Source organism: Phyllobates terribilis, unplaced genomic scaffold, assembly GCF_046119375.1.
Source record: "Phyllobates terribilis strain yellow unplaced genomic scaffold, ASM4611937v1 Scaffold_3__8_contigs__length_932513732, whole genome shotgun sequence".
In the NCBI taxonomy this organism is placed as follows: domain Eukaryota; kingdom Metazoa; phylum Chordata; class Amphibia; order Anura; family Dendrobatidae; genus Phyllobates; species Phyllobates terribilis.
The window spans coordinates 928644931-928669096 of record NW_027362763.1 but is presented as its reverse complement, the minus strand read 5'-3'; positions in this window follow the sequence as shown (position 1 = coordinate 928669096).

Sequence of the window (24166 nt, the reverse complement as noted above, 5' to 3'; positions counted from 1 at the left end):
ATCAGTCCAGTCAGTCCTGTCAGATCAGTCAGTCAGTCCTGTCAAATCAGTCAGTCCTGTCAGATCAGTCCGGTCAGTCCAGTCCGGTCAGTCCAGTCAAAAAATATAAAAATAAAATGGCCCGTCAGACTTATACCGCAGAGGAGGTGTATGCCCTGCTATGTTCTGACACTGATGACAGTGCAATCTCAGATGGAGATATGGATTTTGAGGGCTTTAGTAGCGGCGACACTGAGAGCTCAGAAATGAGCAGTGATTCTGTTCCATCCTCAAGCCCAAGGACCAGTACAGCAATAGGGGCAAATAGCGCTACTGGAGAAACGTCTCCAAATCAGGGAACACTGCCCAGTACAAGCGCTGTCCCTGCTACTAGTGAATTGGCACACGCCAGTGTACAAGGGGCTTTGCCACATGATCTAGCATTTCCCAGATGGGAGGCTTCGGATTCGGCTGCTCCATTCAGCCCTGATTGCAACGCCACTCCTGGTATAAATGTGGAGGTGGAAGATTTTGGACCAATTCATGTTTTTAATTTGTTTTCTTACGGACAGCTTGCTAGAGCATATTGTCGTGCAAACAAATTTATATGCATCCCAATTCATAAGCCAGAATCCCCGATGTTACTATGCTAGGGCAAATTTATGGACACCAACTAATGTCCCGGAAATAAAAAAATTTTTAGGACTTACATTTGCCATGGGGCTTGTTAAAAAACCGAGCATTCGATCCTACTGGTCCAACCACCCTGTTCAAGCCACCCCTATGTTTTTAGTCGTTCTGCCTAGGACCCGTTATGAAATGCTCATGCGGTTTTGGCATTTTAACGACAATAGTCAATGCCTGCCCAGAAATGCCCCAGAACATGACAGGTTATATAAAATTAGACCCATCATTGAAAATTTGTCAGAAAAATTCTTAAGCCTCTACACCCCAACACAAAATATTTCTATAGATGAGTCCCTTGTAAAATTCAAAGGAAGACTGCACCTCAAGCAATTTATCCCATCTAAAAGGGCAAGGTTTGGAATAAAGCTCTATAAAATGTGCGAAAGTTCAACCGGATACACATCCGCTTTTCGCATATATGAGGGGAAAGATAGCCAACTAAACCCACCAGGATGCCCTACTTATCTGGGGACATCTGGAATGTCTATATGTGGACAATTATTACACCAGCATACCCCTATTTAAAAGTCTGGTTGAACACAACATCGGGGCTTGTGGGACCATCCGTAAAAACCGTCAGGGGTTTCCACAACCATTGGTCAACCAAAAGTTTCAAAAGGGGCAGTCAGGGGCTGTACGCAACGGAGAGCTGCTTGCCCTGAAATATAGGGATAAGAGGGATATTTTTGTCCTCAGCTCGATCCACACAGATGCCACAAGGGCCACTGTAGAACTAGGATCCACCACTCCGAAGCAAAAACCTGTCAGTCATTGACTACAACAAACACATGGGGGTGTGGACCTTGCAGACCAAGTTCTACAGCCATACCAGGTATCAAGAAAGTCCTATACCTGGTATAAAAAGTTGGTTATTTATTTGTTTCAGGTGGCCACATACAATTCTTTTGTGTTGTACAAAAAAGCAGGAAATTCAGATCCTTTTCTTGATTATCAAGAAAAGGTAATTGAAAATCTTGTCTTTCAAAGTGTTAGCCCCGCTCATCCATTAGAATCTGAGGATGTGAAAAGACTCACTGAGCGACATTTTATTGCACTTATTCCAGCAACGGAAACAAGAAGGAACCCCCAGAAAAGATGTCGTGTATGTCCTAAGAGAGGAATGAGGCGTGATACCCGCTACTATTGCTCACAATGCCTATCATTGCCAGCCTTATGCGTCACTGACTGCTTTAAAATCTTCCACACAGAACCACGTTTTTAAACTGTAAAAATGTATCCCAATTTGTCATTCAAACATTTGGTTCATTTAGTGAATGACACATTCGAGTAGAGCTCACTTAATTTCCAGGGGGGGTTCTCCAGAATCTAAACCTTCCATTGCGTGCTTGTTTCTGGAAATCATCCATTGAGTTAAAATGGTCACTAAACCCATAGATGAATTCCCAGAGGGGTGTCATTTCCAAAATGGGGTCATTTGTTGGGGGTTTCCTCTGTTTAGGCACCTCAGGGGCTCTCCAAATGCAACATGGCGTCCGCTATCCATTCCAGTCAAATTTCCATTCCAAAAGTCAAATGGCGCTCCTTACCTTCCGAGCCATGCCGTGCGCCCAAACAGTGGCTTTGCACCACATATGGGGTATCAGCGTGCTCAGGAGAAATTGCACAACACATTTTGGGGTCCATTTTTTCTGGCTGCCCTTGTGAAAATTAAAAATTTGAGGCTAAAGTAGCAGTTTTGTGTTAAAAATGTGTTTTTTTATTTTCACACTTCAACATTATAAAATTCTGTGAAGCCCCTGGGGGTTCAAGGTGCTCACCACACATCTAGATAAGTTCCTTAAGGGGTCTAGTTTCCAAAATGGGGTCACTTGTTGGGGGTTTCCCCTGTTTAGGCACCTCAGGGGCTCTCCAAATGCAACATGGCATCCGCTATCGATTCCAGTCAAATTTCCATTCCAAAAGTCAAATGGCGCTCCTTACCTTCCAAGCCATACCGTGTGCCCAAACAGTGACTTTGCACCACATATGGGGTATCAGCGTGCTCAGGAGAAATTGCACAACACATTTTGGGGTCCATTTTTTCTGGCTGCCCTTGTGAAAATTAAAAATTTGAGGTTAAAGTAGCAGTTTTGTGAAAAAAAGTTAAATGTTCATTGTTTTCTTCCACATTCCAAAAATTCCTGTGAAGCACCTGAAGGGTTAATAAACTTCTTGAATGTGGTTTTGAGCACCTTGAGGGGTGAAGTTTTTAGAATGGTATCACTTTTGGGTATTTTCTGTCATAAAGGCTCCTCAAAGTCACTTCAAATAAGATGTGGTCCCTAAAAAAATGTTTTTGTAAATTTTGTTGTAAAAATGAGAAATCGCTGGTCAACTTTTAACCCTTATAGCTTCCTAACAAAAGAGAAATTTTGGTTCCAAAATTGTGCTGATGTGAAGTAGACATGTGGTAAATGTTATTTATTAACTATTTTGTGTGACATATCTCTTTGATTAAAGGGCATGAAAATTCAAAGTTTGAAAATTGCAAAATTTTCAAAATTTTCGCCAAATTTCCAATTTTTTCACAAATAAATGCAAGTGATATTGAAGAAATTTTACCACTATCATGAAGTACAATATGTCACAAAAAACAATCTCAGAATCAGGGGGATCCGTTGAAGCGTTCCAGAGTAATTACCTCATAAAGTGACAGTGGTCAGAATTGTAAAAATTGGCCCGGTCACGAAGGCAAAAACAGGCTCTGGCGCGAAATGGTTAAACTCAGCGGGGAAGGTTAGTACCCAATAAGTATGGTGTATTTGGATTTAATTTTAGAATTATCCGGTTATTGAAGATCTGAATGTAAGGGTTTTGTACCGAAAGGGCCTGAAGCTCTCCGAGTCTTTTAGCTGAAGTGACGGCTACCAGGAAGATTGTTTTAAACGTATGCCTAGCAATGTTAATCTCTCCTACTGGTTCGTAAGAAGTTTTACAAAGGGCGTTGAGAACTAAATTTAGAGCCCAGGGGGGAACTGACTATTTTAACGTGGGTCTTAACCTCTGGATGGCGCTAGAAAATCTTGCTACCCAAGGGTGAGCTGCCGGGGGGGGGTCAAAAAAGACACTCAATGCCGCTATCTGTACTCTTAAAATTCTGGGCTTCAACCCCTTATTGAACCCCGCCTGCAGGAAATCTAAAATTTCTGGAATATCGGGGTGGGAGAATTCTATTGAAGAGCTGCCATTCTCCAAACAAAACCTCTTCCAGATCTTATTATAGATAGCTGAAGTGCCTGGCTTCCGGCTCGCCTGAATTGTTGAGATCACTTCATCCGACAAACCTCTGGCTCTTAGGATCTGCCATTCAGGATCCACGCTGACAGGTGTAGGTTTTCCAGATCCAGGTGGAACACTGGACCCAGAACAAGAGGGTCTCTCCTTTCCGGTAGTAGGATTGGCTCCTTCTGGCACATCTTGCACAACAAAGGAAACCAACTTTGGCCAAAAGGGGACTATAAGCAATACTTCTGCTTTGTCCTGCTAGATCTTTCTGAGTACTTTTGGAATTAAGGCTATGGGCGGGAAGGCATACAGCAGATCCATTCCACACCTAATTTTAAAATTTTACACAGAGAACGAAAGTTGATTTTTGTCAATAGATCTTGGAATAATAATAAGTTGCACAATTGGATGTGTTTAAATAAAATGTTCCTGTGCTGAGATAAACTTATAAATGTTTCCCACTGTAATGGCAGTGTCTGACCGTGTACGGAACACAGTCTGATCATACCACATCTCCTGGCCAGGGGAGGAAGCAAAAGAGTATACAGACATTACAGCAGGGTGTCACAGCTGATTCTTTTTAGCAGATAAAGCATTTCCCTGCCTGTTTTTTAACCATGTTTTACTTCAAAGAAAGAATCAGCTGTGATCCAATGCTGTAATGTCTGTATCCTCTGTTGCTTCCTCCCCTGCCCAGGAGCTGTGGTATGATCAGACCATGTTCCTGCATGGTTAGACACCCATTACACTGTAGGGGCACATTTATAAGATTATCTCAGCCCATGGACATTTTATTTAAACACATCCAATTGTGGAAGTTATTATTATTCCAAACTCTATTGATTAAAAATAACTTTTATTTGTGGGAAAACCCCTTTAAGGCGTCGATACACTCTGAATGGTCCCCTAGATTGAGGGAGTAGAATCTCCAAACCTTCGCATTCTTCCTGGTTGCGAAGAGGTCTAGCTGAGTGATCCCCCATAGATGGCACAGGGACTGAGACACCTCCCCATTGAGCTCCCACTTTGTAGGTCGAATCCACTGCCTGCTCAGGTAGACTGCCACGAAATTCTTGGATCCCTCCAGATGGACCGCAGATATTGACAAGACGTTCTTCTCTGCCAAGGAAAATATCTTTGTGGTTAGATCCTGCAGCTGATGGTGTCTTGGGCCTCCCTGGTGGCGAAGAAAAGACACAGTCGTCATGTTGTCTGACATTATCTTTAGGTGTTGTTTTATTAGACAGGTGTGGTTGCGTTTTAAGGTCTCCCAAACAGCGTGCAGCTCTCTGTAGTTTGAGGTCTGGGTTTGGATGGTTAGAGGCCAGACCCCTTGAAAAAACTCTCCTTCTATGTGGGCTCCCCATCCTTCTTTGCTTGCATCTGTCAAGATAGGAGACAATACCCATGGCATTCCTAATCTGATGTTTTCGGAAATGGTCCACCATTCCAGAGATCTTCTAACTCCTAGGGACAAATGAATCTCCCTGTCCAGGGAAATCTGTCGTCTGTCCCAGGATGAAAGGGTGGCTCTCTGAAGTTGTCTTGTGTGGAACTGACCCCACTTGACACATGGTATGCAGGCCATGAGAGTCCCTAGGACCTTCATTGCCGTTCTTATTGACGATTGATTCCGTAATAACAGCCGAACTCTGCTCTTCACTGTTCCCTGTTTCTCTGCTGGTAACAAAGACATCCTTCGACTGGAATCCAGAATGACTCCCAGGAATCTCTTCTTGGTCCTTGGCACCAGGTCCGATTTTTCCCTGATTTATGATCCTACCTAAATCTTCTAACATTGTGATGACCGTTCTGAGCTGTTTTTTTTACCTTGGTCACGGATCTGGAAATTACAGGAAATCTTCCAGATAGGGAACTATAATAATCTCCTTCTCCCTTAGGTAGGTTACTACTTCTGCGACCAGTTTGGTAAAAATTCTGGGAGACTAAGCCAGACCGAAAGGAAGGCATTGGAATTGGAATTGACAGACCTGATTTCCCTGTTTTATTGCGAAACGCAGATACTTTTGATAATAGGGATGGATGGGAACGTGATAATAAGCATGTTTTAGATCTATTGTACACATCACTGAGTCCCTGTCTATAAGCGGAATGATGGACTTTATAGACTCCAGTCTGAATCTTTTTTGTGCCTTATCCTCCTATTTAGCGGTTTTAAATTTATTATAGTTCGGCTTTCTCCTGATGGTTTTCTGACTGAGAAGGGACTCGAGTAATGACCTAGATCTAGCTCTGCTCTACCACACCCGAGTTTATCAGTTCTCTGATGTCTGACCACATAGGAGAATGGAAGGAAATGGATGGAGGGTTTGTAACCACAAATCTCCTTGGAGGTTCCTGGATAAATTCCAAAAAGTACCCCAGAGAGATCGTTTCCTGCACCCACTGATTCTGGGAGATGCGACGCCAGGAGTCCATAAACTGTCTGAGACATCCCCCAACTCTTATGGTGTCACCTGAGCCTGACCCAAAGGGCGGGGGGGGTCTCTACCTCTACCCCCTTTGGGGTAGCTCCACCACCACCCGTTACCTTTTGACCCGGTATTCCTGCCTCTGGGAGGGACGAGATCTCTGAAAGGGAAAGAATCCTTTTAAACTGTCCTCAGGGAACCCCTTTTTCTTATCTGAGGCGCCCTCTAGAGTACTGTCCAGTACTGGACCAAATACTTTCAACCCCGAGAAGGGATTAAAACAAAGTTTGTTCTTGGACTGATTGTCACCCGACCAAGTCTTCATCCAGATGGCTCTACGAGCTGCATTGGATAGAGAGTTATTTCTGTCTGCGAACCTAATAGATTGTGCCGAAACCTCAGCCAAAAAGCCTGTCGCCAATTTCATTAAGGGAATACATTCTAGCATTTCATCCCTAGATGTCTTCCCCCTCAATTGTTCCTCCAGCTGGTCAATCCAGAGGTGCATGAATCTAGCTACGGACGTAGTGGCTATGTTAGTTTTCATAACTGTGGCTGACGCTTCCCAAGCTATTTTTAGTAGGCCATCGGCTTTCCTATCCATGGGCTCTTTAAGACTAGATGAATCTTCAAACGGTATTGAAGTTTTCTTAGCCACTCTGGCCACTGGGACATCTATCTTTGGGATTTCCTCCCAAGCTTTAGTGTCCTCTAGCTCAACAGGCAGTCAAAGTCTGAAATCCTGAGGATGACTAGACGCTTCTCCGCGTCCTCCCACTCCTCCAGAATCATTGCCCGGATGTGGCTGTTCACCGGGAAAACACGATGTTTCTGTAACCTCAGGCCTGCAAACATCTCGTCCTGGATTGACTAGGGTTTCAGAGTTTCTTCAATTAGCATGGTACCTCTTACGGCCCGGAGAAGTTCGTCAGTATCTTTAGAGGAAAAGAAGTACTTTTTCCCACTTCCGGGGGTTCCGATGTGACCTCTTCTTCTTCCTCTAGGTCAGAACTTATGGACTGGGCTTCTCCTTCTTCTGAAGACAATTCCATTTCCCACTGTGCTGTTTTGGGACGTGGCCCCGGCTGAGCTGGCTGTGCCGATAAAAGACTAGAGATGGAGGCCTGGACCTCCTCTCTCACCATGGAACGCATGTCCATGAGGAAGGAAGATTGTTCCTCCTTAATGATTATAAGGGTGCATCCTTCACACAGCTTCTTTGCCCAGGAGCTGGGTAATTTAATATTACAAATAGCATATCTCTTAGATTTCCAGATGATCCGCCTGTTCCTTTTGAAGAGGATGACATGGTGGTCGCTACCTAATATGCAATTATAGAATAGACTATTTAGCATTAAGCTTGTAAAAGGAGGAAGAGTGAGGGTTACAAAAACAGAGGCCACTCACTGACATCAAGGACTGCTCAGCAGGAGTCTCAGCCTTTCCAATATCATCCATCCTGAGCTAGAGGTGTACTCTATCACAGTGGTGAAGGTGTCTGCACAGAGCAAGGCAGTTTTACATGTCCTACATTGTCTTTAGTAAATTTCCTGGACACCACCTGGAGAAAATGCCCCCTCCGGAAATCCCTGCTGTTTTCACAAGGTTGACGTCATCAGAACTCGCCGTCTGAGTCTTGTGGCGCTTCATCTTGGGACTGCATTCTGAGAAGACCCCACAGAAAGAGGTCTGGATCCGATCCCTCCCCGGTCCCCAGCGCCATCTGCACTCCACTCTGGAGCGCACGCTGGAAAACCGAAAGTACGTGCTGTGACTCCATCCAGCTTCCGGAAGCACGTGGTGCGGCGTGACATCCCCGGAAGTACGTTCCTCTGTGCTACACGCGCTCCGGCCGGTGGTGAGAGCCGAGAGCCCCCACTGGGAGGGAAGCAGCTCCAGGACCAGGAGCCCCAACTTGACTGCATATGTGGCTGAGGAACCCCCCTACAGGGGGTGTCAGCCCTGGGCCACTTGACAGAGGGTAGGAGAGGAAGGATCCCCTGATCCCTCTGTGCCCGCCAGGTAATCTGTGTTGGGCAACACTGCCCCGTTCGACTTCTCTCGCGCCTGTCCTTACAGGGACAGGAAAAACACTGGTGGGTGTGGGTGGGAGGGGTCTTTTAACCTCTCCTCTGTTTCCTGTCCCTATAAGGGTAGAAGGACAACCTCCATGGTGCTGTCAGGAGGGACGTCCTGGAAAAATGTATTATATCTACAGTACAGACCAAAAGTTTGGACACATCTTCCCATTTAAAGATTTTTCTGTATTTTCATGACTATGAAAATTGTACATTCACACTGAAGGCGTCAAAACTATGAGTTAACACACGTGGAATTATATACTTAGCAAAAAAGTGTGAAACAACTGAAAATATGTCTTATATTCTAGGTTCTTCAAAGTAGCCACCTTTTGCTTTGATAACAGCTTTGCACGCTCTTGGCATTCTCTTGATGAGCTTCAAGAGGTAGTCACCGGAAATGGTCTTCCAACAATCTTGAATGAGTTCCTAGAGATGCTTAGCACTTGTTGGCCCTTTTGGCCTCACTCTGCAGTCCAGCTCACCCCCAAACCATCTCGATTGGGTTCAGGTCTGGTGACTGAGGCGGCCAGGTCATCTGGCGTAGCACCCCATCACTCTCCTTCTTGGTCAAATAGCCCTTACACAGCCTGGAGGTGTGTTTGGGGTCATTGTCCTGTTGAAAAATAAATGATGGTCCAACTAAACGCAAACCGGATGGAATAGCATGCCGCTGCAAGATGCTGTGGTAGCCATGCTGGTTTAGTATGCCTTCAATTTTGAATAAATCCCCAACAGTGTCACCAGCAAAGCACCCCCACACCATCACACCTCCTCTTCCATGCTTGATGGTGGGAACCAGGCAAGTAGAGTCCATCCGTTCACCTTTCCTGCGTCGCACAAAGACACCGTGGTTGGAACTAAAGATCTCAAATTTGGACTCATCAGACCAAAGCACAGATTTCCACTGGTCTAATGTCCATTCCTTGTGTTCTTTAGCCCAAATAAGTCTCTTCTGCTTGTTGCCTGTCCTTAGCAGTGGTTTCCTAGAACCTATTTTCCATGAAGGCCTGCTGCACAAAGTCTCCTTTTAACAGTAGTTGAAGAGATGTGTCTGCTGCTAGAACTCTGTGTGGCATTGACCTGGTCTCTAATCTGAGCTGCTGTTAACCTGCGATTTCTAAGGCTGGTGACTTGGATAAACTTATCCTCAAAAGCAGAGGTGACTCTTGGTCTTCCTTTCCTGGGGCGGTCCTCATGTGAGCCAGTTTCTTTGTAGCGCTTGATGGTTTTTGCAACTGCACTTGGGGACATTTTCAAAGTTTTCCCAATTTTTCGCACTGACTGACCTTCATTTCTTAAAGTAATGATGGCCACTAGTTTTTCTTTACTTAGCTGCTTTTTTCTTGCCATAATACAAATTCTAACAGTCTATTCAGTAGGACTATCAGCTGTATATCCATCTGACTTCTGCACAACACAACTGATGGTCCCAACCCCATTTATAAGGCAAGAAATCCCACTTATTAAACCTGACAGGGCACACCTGTGAAGTGAAAACCATTTCTGGTGACTACCTCTTGAAGCTCATCAAGAGAATGCCAAGAGTGTGCAAAGCAGTCATCAAAGCAAAAGGTGGCTACTTTGAAGAACCTAGAATATAAGACATATTTTCAATTGTTTCACACTTTTTTGTTAACTATATAATTCCACATGTGTTAATTCATAGTTTTGATGCCTTCAGTGTGAATGTACAATTTTCATAGTCATGAAAATACAGAAAAATCATTAAATGAGAAGGTGTGTACAAACTCTTGGTCTGTACTGTATATATATATATATATATATATTATATATATATAATATATATATATATATATATATACAGTATATATATATATATACAGTACAGACCAAGAGAGATAATATATATATATGCAACAGGTGTTCTAAACAAGTGAATGGTAACAGGGATAACAAAGGGTAATTTGAAATAATAATGCAAAGTCTCTCAAGGTAGTGTGATGAACCCAATTGTGTGAGTCACCACGTTAGTTTTTTTAACTCCGTATATGTCTCTAGCGGGGGTCACCGATTATTCCCGCTAGGCTGCAAGTCTTTTCCGGAAAAAGGCAATCAAATCAAGTTTAGCTTCTCCCGCCCAAACCGGTCCCCTCCCAACCTGAGATCCTAAACCCAGCTGCCCCTGGTACCGTAGGTGAACAGTGGAAGTGACGGCCCTGTTCACTTGTGCAGCTCCTCTGCTTCCGTTGGCATGACTCTCTTGGCGTAGCCTTCTCCCAGCTCCTCTCTGCTTGGCCGTTGGAGGCAGTCTCTCAAGCCTTGGGTAGGGAGATGCAGACCTCATCTGTTGGCTGGCGACGTCGGGTCCTGCGAACTCACTCAGCACCGCAAACAGGTGACAACTCTCCTCAACAGGCGCAGCACTCGAGGCACCTCTGTGGAGAATCCAGAGTTCATCCACAGGCATCCGGCTGTTATGTGTCGCAGGCTTCTGGCTCAGGCCTGCCACGCTGGGCTTCTCAGCACGTTGGGAGCACGTCTCCTCCTCTCTGCAGCTTGGTGCCAATCCTGCCTCAGGCTTGGCGCGCTGGACTTTTATATGCAGGAAATCCTTCCTGGAAGTCATCTGACCGGGTCTAGAGTCTAAATCTGCCCCCCTGTTTTTCTTCTACTACACTTAGATAGTGCTTCCTTCATTTTCTACCACTTGCTGTTAAATGTGGAAATAAATCTCACCTGTTGGTCAGATCTATGTTTACGCTTGGTCTGGAGTAGTTCTTCCCTTTGAGAGTGCATTGCCCTATTAAATCCCTTCTTTATATTCTGGTTGGAAAATCCACACTCCTTGAATCTTTCACTCAGATGGTCCGCATGCTGACTAAAGGAAGAGTCAGTGGTACAGATTCTACGAGTACGTAAAAACTGACCTGTGGGAATCGCTTTTATAACATGTTTGGGGTGGGATGAAGTGGCATGCAGGAGTGAGTTAACCGCTGTGTCCTCTCTATGTACTTCAGTATTAATAATGCCTTCCTCACCTTTGAAGATCTTCACATCCAAGAAGTACATTACGTTTTGGCTGTACCTGCTTGTTAGTCTGATGTTTTTCTGATAGATGACCTTGGCTGCAGCATTAAGGATGGACTGGAGAGGGGAAAGTCGAGGGAGGGGGAGGCCAATTAATAGAGAGTTACAGTAGTCAAGGCGGGAGTGGATCAGGGCAACAGTGAGGGTTTTTGTTGTTTCCAAGGTGAGAAAGGGGCAAATTCAAGAGATGTTCTTCATGTGCAAGCAACAAGAGCTGGCAAGAGATTGTATATGAAAGGTGAAGGAAAGATAGGTGTCAAACACAATGCCCAGACAGCACGTCTGCTGGCTCAACGTTATTGTGGTGGCACACACAGAGAGGGAGAGGTCAGATTTAGGGAAATGAGTAGACGACGGGAGCAGAAGAAGTTCAGTTTTGGAAAGGTTGAGTTTCAGATAGAGAGTGGATATGATGTTGGAAACTATGGCCAAACAGTCACTGATGTTCTGTAGTACAGTGTGGGTAAGGTAAGGGATGAGATGTATAGTTGTGTGTCATCAGCATAAAGATGGTACTGAAAGCCAAATTTGCTGATGGTCTGTCCAATTGGGGCTGTGAAGAGAGAGACGAGAAGACGGTCATGGACTGAACCCTGAGGAACCCCAATAGTGAGAGGAAGGGGGGAAGAAGTGGACCGGTGAACAAAACACTGAAAGAGCGGTCAGATAGGTATGAGGAGAACCAGGAGAGAGCAGTGTCCTTTATGCCGATTGAGTGGAACATAGAGAGTAGAAGGTGGTGGTCAACGGTGTCAAAAGCTGCAGAGAGGTCAAGAAGAATGAGCAGAGAGTAGTCACCATTACGTTTTGTTGTCAGAAGGTCATTGGTTACTTTGATGAGTTCAGTTTCTGTAGAATGTAGGGGGCGGAAGCCAAACTGTAATGGGTCTAGAAGAGAGTGAATGAAGGCGGGAGTAGACCAGGCGCTCCAAGAGTTTAGAGATGAAGGGGAGATTGGAGACTGGTCTGTAGTTGTTTGTGCAGGAAGGGTCAAGAGAGGGCTTTTTAAATTATGGAGTAATGATGGCATGTTTGAAGGAGGAGGGGAAGATACCAGAAGAGAGGGAGAGTTTGAAGATTTTAGTTAGGTGAATAGTGACAACTGAAGAGAGAGACTGGAGTAGATGTGAGGGAATGGGGTCAGTTGTGCATGTAGTGGGATAAGAAGAGATGAGCCTGGAGCCTTCTACTTCTGTGACTGGGTCTAATGTGGAGAGTGATCCAGAGGAGAAGGGATGGGATGGGAGTCACGGCACTTGGTGGTTGGGAGCTCAGTTTCTGATGAATGTTCTCTATTTTCTCTGTGAAGTAGGAGGCCAAGTCCTCAGCACAAATGTCTGTGCCTGTGCTTTAGGACTGAGGAGGGAGTGAAAGGTGTCGAAGAGTTTTTTTGTGTTGTTGGATAGTGAGGAGATCAGAGTGGTGAAGTCATAGAATCATAGAATGGTAGAGTTGGAAGGGACCTCCTGGGTCATCTGGTCCAACCCCCTGCTCAAAGCAGGATTCACTAGATCATCTCAGACAGATGTCTGTCCAGCCTCTGTTTGAAGACGTCCATTGAAGGGGAACTCACTACCTCTCGTGGCAGCCTGTTCCACTCATTAATCACCCTAACTGTCAAAAAGTTTTTTCTAATATCTAATCTGTGTCTCCTCCCATTTAGTTTCATCCCATTGCTTCTAGTCTTTCCTTGTGCAAATGAGAATAAAGATGATCCTTCTACAATGTGACAGCCCTTGACATATTTGTAGACAGCTATTAAGTCTCCTCTCAGTCTTCTTTTTTGCAAGCTAAACATTCCCAAATCCTGCAACCGTTCCTCATAGGACATGGTTTGCAGACCAGTCACCATTCTGGTCGCTCTTCTCTGAACTTGCTCCAGTTTGTCTATGTCTTTTTTAAAATGTGGTGCCCAAAACTGTACACAGTATTCCAGATGAGGTCTGACCAAAGAAGAGTAAAGACCGATAATGACTTCACGTGATCTAGACTGTATGCTTCTGTTAATACATCCCAGAATTGTATTTGCCTTTTTTGCTGCTGCATCACACTGTTGACTCATGTTCAGTCTATGATCTATTAGTATACCTAAGTCTTTTTCACATGTACTGTTGTACATGTCTGTTTGGCAAGGTGAAGGGCAGAGTTATACAGTAGGTTTCTAACATATATTTATAGTGGATAAAGTTTTCTAGTGTGCAAGTTTTCCTCCATAGGCGTTCAGCACTTCTAGAGCATCGCTGCAGAGATCGGGTTTGCGGTGTGAGCCAGGGCTGTTTTACTCTGTGTTTAGAGGTTCTGAGTGTGAGGGGCGCTGCTTGGTCCAGGGTGCTTCTGAGAGTGTCATTGTAGTGATTACAGCCAGATCAGGACAGGAAAAAAAGAGATTGGGGACAGTGATGAGTGTAGGGAGTCTGTAAGTGTATGAGGGTTAATGGCTTGTAGATTTCTGAATGTGTGATAGGTAGGAGTGTGCTGGGGTGGTCGAGGATTTGTGAGTGTGAAGGAGAGAATGTTATGATCAGAGAGGGGAAGAGAGGAGTTATCTAGATAGGGGATTGAACAAAGCCGGACAAAGACCAGATCAAAGGTGTTTCCGTCTTTGTGTGTCTCAGAGGTTGAAAGCTGTGAGAGGCCAAGAGAAGTGGTTAAAGATAGGATCTGGGATGCGGATGGGGCTGTTTATGGGGATGTTGAAGTCTCCCAGGATAAGGGTTGGTAAATCTGAGGACATGAAGCATGGCAGCCAGGTAGAAAAATGGTCAAGGAACTGGGTGGGTGAGCCTGGGGGGTGGTATACGACCGCTACTCTGAGGGAGAGGGGATGAAGAGCCTGATGGTGTGGACCTCAAAAGAAGGGAATGAGAGTGATGGAACTGGGGGGATGACCTGGAAGGTGCATTGTGGGGACAGGAGTAAGCCGACTTCACCACCAAGTCTGTTCTCCAGTCTTGGGGAATGGAAAAAATGCAAGCTGCCATGAGAAATAGCGGCACGGGAGATAGTGTCAGAATCCGGAGTCCAGGTTTCAGTGAGGGCCAGCAGATTAAGAGAGTTGGTCAGAAAATAGTTGTGCAGGAAAGGAAGCTTGTAGCATACAGACCGTTGATTCCACAGTGCACAATTGAAGGAGGGAGATGAAGGAGTACAACTGATGTTAATAAGGTTAGCAGGGTTTCGATGCGAGGTGGGGAGGGGTTGAGGATGGCGGAGGGTGGACCGGGGTTAGGAGAGATATCCCCTGAAATGAGTAGTAACAGTAAAAAGAGAAAGAGCAAATTATTTTTGGATTTGTGACATGGTTTCTTGTGCAAGATCTTTGGATAAAATAGAGTGAGATTTTTCAGAAAATTAAAAAGAGCATGGGAGCTGTATATGGGAGAGAGAAGGAGGGAGGGGCAGATGTGGATGAGAGGTGGTGGAGGGGGAATGGGGCGGTGAATATGGATGAAAAAAATCACACAGGAATATGGATGCCGGAATAAAGTACATAGTTGGAACAGAGTACAAAGTGTGGGTTACCTGACTCCTGCCTTGAATGACTGCCATTGAAATGACTGTCAGAGACACTTGTCGAATAGGACACTTTGCTGAAGAGGACACGTGCATGCACCCCAACACCGTGTGCAACCCTTATGATGCATCTAGATATATAGGAAGGACTATAGCATCGTGTGAGAGAGATTGTGGGAGCTGCATGTGGATAAATTAACAGCTGGGAACCACACCAGGGGGTGGAGAGCTGATCAAAGACACAGGCCAAACAAATTATGCCTGACACAGTATATCACCTTCCATCAGATAAAGTCTACAACGATGGAAGGACAGACATATATCAGTAAATATTAAATACAGTGCAACAGATAGCATAGCAGAAATACAGCAAGCAGAGATGTTATACCATAAAATTGTTTCAGGATGAAAGAAGAAGCTCCACACAAAAGATTTATTACATCTATGTATACACACATAGTCAAAATTGTTGGTACCCCTCGTTTAATGAAAGAAAAACCCACAATGGTCACAGAAATAACTTGAATCTGACAAAAGTAATAATAAATAAAAAAATCTATGAAAATGAACAAATGAAAGTCAGTCATTGCTTTTCAACCCTGCTTCCACAGAATTTTTAAAAAAATTAAACTCATGAAATAGGCCTGGACAGAAATGATGATACCCCTGAAAATAATGTGACAAAAGGAACATGTTAAATCAAGTTGCGTGCACTAATTAGCATCACAGGTGTCTACAATCTTGTAATCAGTCAGTGGGCCTGTATATAGGGCTACAGATACTCACTGTGCAATTTGGTGACATGGTGTGTACCACACTCAACATGGACCAGAGGAAGGAAAGGACAGAGTTGTCTCAGAAGATTAGAAAGAAAATTATAGACAAGCATGTTAAAGGTAAAGGTTATAAGACCTTCTCCAAGCAGCTTAATGTTCCTGTGACTACAGTTGCACATATTATTCAGAAATTTAAGATCCATGAGACTGTAGCCAACCTTCCTGGACGTGGTCGCAGGAGGAAAACTGAAGACAAATCAAACAGACGGATAATACGAATGGTAACAAAAGTGCCCAGGAAAACGTCTAAAGAGATTAAAGGTGAACTTCAAGCTCAAGGAACATCAGTGTCAGATCGCACCATCCGTCGTTGTTTGATCCAAAGTAGACTTCATGGGAGAAGACCAAGGAGAACACCATTGTTGTAAAAAAAAACATAAAAAAGCCAGACTGGAATTTGCCAAACTACGTGTTGACAAGCCACAAAGCTTCTGGGAGAATGTCCTATGGACAGATGAGATAAAAATGGAAGTTTTGGCCAGGCACATCAGCTCTATGTTCACAGACAGAAAAATGAAGCATAGCAAGAACAGAACACTGTCCCTACTGTGAAACATGGAGGAGGCTCTGTTATGTTCTGGGGCTGCTTTGCTGCATCTGGCATAGGGTGTCTTGAATCTGTGCAGGGTACAATGAAATCTCAAGATTATCAAGGGATTCTAGAGAGAAATGTGCTGCCCAGTGTCAGAAAGTGTAGCATCAGCGTTTCTGCCTCCTGCTGGGCAGAGACGCCGTTGTTTTGTGTGCTAACACTTTCCTCAGCCCTCCGGTCCCGCTGCCTGTCAGTCCTGCCCACCAGTCTGTCTAACAGTCCTGTCCGCAAGCCTGCCTTCCTGGAGCACCTGCCTGTTACATGCCGTGCCCGCCAGCCTGCCTACCTGTAGCACCTGCCAGTAACCTGTCGTGCCCGCCAGCCGGCCAACCTGGAGCTCCTGTCTGGCTATCCGCCCTACCTGCCGGCTTATCTACCGGGCCACCCGTCAGCCTTCCTGCCATACTCATCCGCTGTACTAGTCAGCTCCTGTCATCTGACCCGTGGGAGTCACCTGCTCTCACACAAGGTCGGTCCCAGAGCGTCACCTGGTTCACCTGCCTGGTCCCTCCCTGGTTCACGGAGTCGACTAAGCCGCCGTGTGACCTGGGTCGGTTGGAGTAGGCACTTAGTTACGCCCCTCTGGTCCCTCTTTGCACCGAAGCACAGAGGTTCCACCACCCGGACTCATAACAGAAAGCTTGGTCTCAGTCGCAGGTCATGGGTCTTGCAACAGGATAATGACCCAAAACACACAGCTAAAAACACCCAAGAATGGCTAAGAGGAAAACATTGGACTATTCTGAAGTGGCCTTCTATGAGCCCTGACCTAAATCCTATTGAGCATCTTTGGAAAGAGCTGAAACATGCTGTCTGGAAAAGGCAACCTTCAAACACGAGACAACTGGAGCAGTTTGCTCACGAGGAGTGGGCCAAAATACCTGTCGAGAGGTGCAGAAGTCTCATTGACAGTTACAGGAATCGTTTGATTGCAGTGATTGCCTCAAAAGGTTGTTCAACAAAATATCAAGTTAAGAGTACCATCATTTCTGTCCAGGCCTATTTCATGAGTTTAATTTTTTTTTCTAATTCTGTGGAAGCAGGGTTGAAAAGCAATGACTGACTTTCATTTGTTCATTTTCATAGATTTTTAATTTATTATTACTTTTGTCAGATTCAAGTTATTTCTGTGACCATTGTGGGGTTTTCTTTCATTAAACAAGGGATACCAACAATTTTGACCATGTGTGTATATGGTGGAATATAATCCTACCTTAAAAGAAAGAAAAACAGTGGAGACAAGATCTGTCCGACGTCACTTCCACCCTCTCACACCAGACGGTGTGGGCGGGGAGAAGCGAGGCACACAGACGCATCGCCATGGAAACCCGGCCGGACCAGGCGAGGTGAGCGCACACTGCTGGAAATATAGGGTAAGTATAAAAGAGGAAGCATCCAATATCAGGCACATACAGGGTGCAGCAGTATTATATAAACAAAGGCATAGATGTAAGGAATTGGAGTCATTAAGGGTGTATATATTATCATACATGTAAAAAGAACATATTCATAGGAGAAAACCTTTTGGGAATAATACCCCTTATCAAATATCAGTATACATTTAACCCTTCCCATATAAGAAATATGTATAATGATATATAAAAATATAAAAACATATGTGAAACGGAAGGAATGTGTGTGAACACAGGGCTCCAAGAGAGATGCAGAATAAAAGGTGCAGCAGTGCAAAGTGCAATAATAAATGACAAATAAAGACCAATATCAAGCTAATAAAAATAAATATAAATAGATATCTGGTCTGTGCAATGTGATGGCACAATAAACTGCAATGTGCAAGGATAAGAATCAGACGATACATGTGACATGAGCATACAAAAAGGTGTGATCATAAAAAGCAGTGATTGAACACACAAGTGAAAATTGTGAGAAAAATGTATTATATCTACTGTATATACTGTGGCAAGACGACTCGCTCGGCTCTCCCAGAGGCAGACTCAGGACACACGTTCTCAGGTTACCTTCCTGCTGGTTTATTATATGGCATAAACTCATGCAGGGTTCCACAGGAAAAATAAACAAGACCCCTCTGGGTTAAACGGGAAAACAAAATATAGCTCAGTCCATAGGTGAACGGGTTCCGCCCACTCTCTGTAGCACAAACTGCAAAGGCCTTGTCCTTATAAAAAGCTCTGCAGCTTCCACAACACTGTCTGGAGACTTCACTCTCCAGACCACACTCCAGAGAAAAAAAAGGAATTGAGCTTTTACACATTGCTCAGCCACACCCTGAGGGGAGGTAGGGGGAATGGCGTCCCGCCCTCTTTGCCATTCCCATAAAACCGCACACCCTTTAACAGAGTAAACCCACCAGAATATAACATGCTGGCAGAAATAAAGTAGGTCTTAGTTCACACAGGAGAGTTGGTGACACATATCTCCCCTCACATATAAAACCAGTGACACTGTCACATATCCCCCCCCTCTGCCCAAAGCCGGGGGTTTGGGCACCTTCTGACACCAGGCAGGGAATCCTAGCGAGGGCATCTGCTTTCCCATGTGACTTCCTGGCCCTATGCTCCACATGAAAGTTAAAATCTTGGAGCCCTAGGAACCATCTAGTTACCCTGGCATTTTTACCCCTGTTCTCCCTCAACCATCTCAACGGGGCATGGTCTGATACTAATTTAAACTTCCGGCCTAGTAGGTAATATTTCAGTGTATCCACAACCCATTTTATGAATAAGCACTCTTTCTCTACTATGGCATAGTTCTTCTCGCAGGAGGACAGCTTTCGGCTCAGATAGAGAATGGGATGTTCTTCCCCATTTATCTCTTGAGAGAGTACAGCCCCTAGACCAACCTCTGAAGCATCCATCTGGCCCACAAATTCTTTCTTAAAGTCTGGCGCGACCAGGACCGACTGCTTGCACAGTGTTAGCTTCAACTGATGAAAGGCTAACTCCGATTCTTCTGTCCATTTCACCATGGTTGTTTTGGAGCCTTTTAGAAGATCTGTTAGTGGAGCGGCCATCATGGCAAAATTCGGGATAAACCACCAGTAATATCCCACCATTCCCAGGAATGCTCTCACTTGCTTCTTGGAAAGCGGTTGCGGCCAGGTTTGAATTGCCTCCACTTTCTTGATTTGAGGCTTTTTTTTGCCTCTCCCAACTACATAGCTCAAGTACTTGGCCTCCTCTTTTCCGATGGCACACTTTCTCAGATTTATGGCAAATCCCGCCTTCCTTAGAGCCTCCAGAACGGCCTGTAGTTTAGTTAGGTGACTAGCCCAGTCTGGGCTAAAGACCACAATGTCGTCAAGGTAGGCTGTGGCATACTTTTAATGTGGGGCTAGGATCCCATCCATTGCCCTCTGGAAAGTGGCTGGGGCCCCCTGTAGTCCGAACGGCATCCGCGTGTATTGAAAACACCCATCAGATGTTGAGAAAGCCGTCTTCTCCTTGGCCGTCTGGGATATGGGGATCTGCCAGTAGCCCTTTGTCAGGTCAAGAGGGGTGATGTACCTCGATGGTCCAAGCCTCTCGATGAGTTTGTCGACACAGGGCATCGGGTACGCATCACACTTGGATACCTCATTCAGCCGGTGGTATTCATTACAAAACCTCCATTCTCCATTGGGTTTCGGCATGAGGACGATTGGGCTCGACCACCCACTCTTTGACTCCTCTATTATCCCGAGGTCTAACATCTTCTTCACCTCAGCCGAGATCACCTCCTGGCGTGCTTCCGGAATCCGGTACGGCTTCAGATTCGCTTGTGTGTGCGTCTCTGTTAGCACGTCATGCTCTACCGCATTAGTATGCCCCGGCAACTCTGAGAACAGCTCCCAATTCCGCAGTAGTAAATCTCGACACTGTTGCTTCTGGGCCGGTCATAGAGTCTCTGCAATAGTGACCTTCTCCACCTTGCCTTCTGGTGCGGCTCCCAGGCAAGGAGTTTCCACAGGTTCCCGGTCCCACCACGGCGTGAGCAAATTCACATGATATATTTGATGCGGCTTTCTTCGGCCAGGCTAGTGGACTTTATAATAAACCTCGCTGACTTTCTCCACCACCTCATACAGACCTTGCCATTTAGCGAGGAACTTGCTCTCGATGGTAGGGATTAGCATTTAGCACCAAAACACGGTCCCCGTGCTGGAACTGTCTTAGTCTCGCCGACCACTTATATACCCTCACCTGGGCTTCCTGCGCCTGGAGGAGATGTTCCTTCACGATGGACATCACCTTTTACATTCTCTCCTGTAACTGGGCGACATGTTCGATGATACTCTGGTGTGGCGTGACTTCGGCCTCCTAAGTTTCCTTGGCGATGTCTAGGAGACCTCTTGGATGCTGCCCATATAGGAGCTCAAACGTAGAGAAGCCAGTGGAGGCTTGAGGAACTTCTCTGACTGAGAAAAGCAGAAATGGGAGCAGGTAGTCCCAGTCTCGCCCATCCTTTTCAACGACCTTCCTGAGCATCGCCTTTAAGGTCTTGTTGAAGCGTTCCACTAGGCTGTCCATCTGTGGATGATAAACCGAAGTCTGAATCTGAGTTATCTGAAGGACTCTGCAAAGCTCCTTCATCACCTTGCTCATGAAGGGGGTTCCTTGGTCTGTAAGAATCTCTTTTGGCAGACCTGTTGGAGCAAAAATATGGACCAGCTCTCGTGCTATACTTTTACTGGACGAGTTCCTTAGGGGAACCGCTTCGGGGTACCGGGTCGCATAGTCCATGATGACCAGGATATATTGGTGGATACGACCTGATTTAACTAAGGGACCCTCGAGGTCCATGGCAATCCTCTCTAAGGGAACCTCTATCACAGGTAGTGGGACTAAGGGGCTATGAAAGTGGGAAGAGGGTGCGGTTATTTGGCAGGTGGGGCAGGACCTACAATAGTTTTGAACGTCTCAGTAACACCCTGGCCAATAAAACCTTCTCAGTATCCTCAGTTTTCTCGACCCCTAGGTGTCCCCCCAGAACATGTGAATGGGCCATATCTAGTACCCTCTTTCTGTATGTCCCCGGTACTAACAGCTGTTCCACTTTCTCACCACCCCTTAGTTTGGCCACCCGATATAGCAACTCCCCTTGCACTGCAAAGTGGGCGAATCTGACGTCGGCCCCCGGCTCTTGGGCAACCCTATTACATACAGTAACCTGGTTGAACACCCCCTTTAAGGTCAGGTCTCGAACTTGAGCAGTCCCAAAGTTCTCCCCGGAGATATCTAACACAGGGAGGTCTGCCTCTTGAGTCACCGTCTTACCCTAGTCACTGACAAGGACGCACAGTGGGAACTCCTCCACCTAAGACTTCGTCGGGGGTTCTTCCCCAAGGACCTGGCTTTTCCCCACGCTACTTAGTCTAGTTCCCTTCCCCCACAAGTCCCAAAATAAAGAAAGATCACGGCCCAATATGATGGGGTGTATCAGGTCCTTCACTACCCCGACTTCATGGGACTGGGCACCACAGTCTGTCACTGTGGCCACGGGATAGTCCTTGACGTCACCATGGATGCACCGAATGCCCACAGTTTTGGAAGGGATCAACTGGTGGGGAAGGGTAGCTCAGATCAAGGTCACCAGACTCCCGGAGTCCAACAGCCCAAGCACTTTTACTCCATTAATGGACACTGCACATGCCTGCGGCACCTCGCCGGGTCGACAGTCCACGCTACAGGCTGGATAGGTATAATAGGAGACCCGTCTGCCTAGGCTGCAGTCCATGGACTCAGGGGATATTTGACACCTGGAAGCTACGTGTCCAGGGTTGTGACACCGCCAACAGACTATATCTTTACCAACAGTCCTAACGGCACCTTCAGCGGGAGTGGGACGTCCCCCAGTGGTGGCTCTAGACCCCTTCCGTGCTGAACCCGTCCCCTTTTGGGTGTCCCCGTATCGAGAAATGACTGCATCCGGTTTCCCGAGGGATCTCTCAACTACCTGGTACCTCTCTATCAGGCCGATGAAGTCATCTGCATTCTGGGGATCACCCTGGGCAACCCAAGTCTGTACTGGCTTAGGAATGGAACACATGAATCTGTCAATCACCACCTGCTCAACCATCCGGGCCAGAGTGGAGGACTCTGGTTGTAGCCACTTCTGAACGAGATGCAGTAGGTCAAACATCTGCGAGCGAGGGGGTTTGTCACTAGCATACGCCAAGTGATGAACTCGTTGGGCTCTCACCGCCATATTTACTCCCAGGCGTGGTAAGATCTCAGTCTTTAGCTTGGGATACTCTTTAGCATCTTGCAGAGCCAAGTCGAAATATGTCTTTTGGGGTTCACCTGATAAATATGGCGCCAGAACTTCTGCCCACTGTCCTGGTGGAAGTCTCTCCCGATCAGCCACCCTCTCAAAAACAGTCAGAAATGCTTCCCCAGGGGTCATCTTCTGCATGGCCCACCTTACCGCCTTCCTGATGTGAGAATCATCAGTTGACCCTGGGGGTGGGGCGGCCGCCCGCCCTTCTCTGGATGGCGTCTGCCAGAAGCTGTATCTGCTGTAGCTCATCCTTCTAGTGCTGCTGCTGCGACTTGCTGAAAATGGATTTGCTGAGGCAACAGTTTGGTCGTCTCTTGGTGCTGCTGCTGCTGCATGCTCTGCTGGGCCTGCTGAATGCTCTGCTGGCTCTGCAGGTGTTGCTGCTGCATGCTCTGCTGGCTCTGGAACAGGTGCTTAATGAGCTCCTCCATGCTGCCGGACTTCTCTGGCTGGCTGCTGGCCTTCACCCAGGACATCCACCAGTCTTTGTGGCAGGTACATGTGTTCCTGGAATCCTGTATGCACTCTGACACCAACTGTGGGACTCACGTTCTCAGGTTACCTTCCTGCTGGTTTATTATATGGCATAAACTCATGCAGGGTTCCACAGGAAAAATAAACAAGACCCCTCTGGGTTAAACGGGAAAACAAAACAAAATATATCTCAGTCCATAGGTGAACGGGTTCTGCCCCCTCTCGGTAGCACAAACTGCAGAGGCAAAGTCCTTGTAAAAAGCTCTGCAGCTTCCACAACACTGTCTGGAGACTTCGCTCTCCAGACCACACTGCAGAGAAAAAAAAGGGACTGAGCTTTTACACATTGCTCAGTCACACAATGGCGTCCCATCCTCTTTGCCATTCCCATAAAACCGCACACCCTTTAACAGAGTAAACCCATCAGCATATAACATGCTGGCAGAAATAAAGTAGGTCTTAGTTCACACAGGAGAGCATCCTGAGTGACACATACCTCCCCTCACATATAAAACCAGTGACACTGTCACAATACTCATAAGAATACATATAGAATTAAGATAAAAAAAATATTAAAAAAAGTGCCACACAGTAGGGTGAACCGTGAACTTGATAAAATATGAGCACCCACCAGATTAAAATCTAAATATGTAATTAATATATGCACACATATCCCCAAAATATTCATTAGGAATGCCCCACCACACACACACCACTTGTACCTGCAGGTACACACATACACGTTCACCACACATACCCCAACCATACTCCATTATGTGATACAAAAAGGTTCTACAATAATTTGTGTATATGCATACACATAAAAGGTGGGAAGCCGAGCGCAGCACCTGGATAGAGATACAAAAGGTCATATTCAGAAAATTTCTTCTTGACAAACCCCAATTAAAGCATAGTATAAGGTGCATAATGATTTCCTCTACACAAATAACCATTCGGGAGAGAAATATATCACTCAAAACAAAGACAACCAAATCCAGGTCAGGGTTGCACCCAGTGCCTGAAAATGAATGAAATGAAAATTAAAACACAAATAAAACTAAT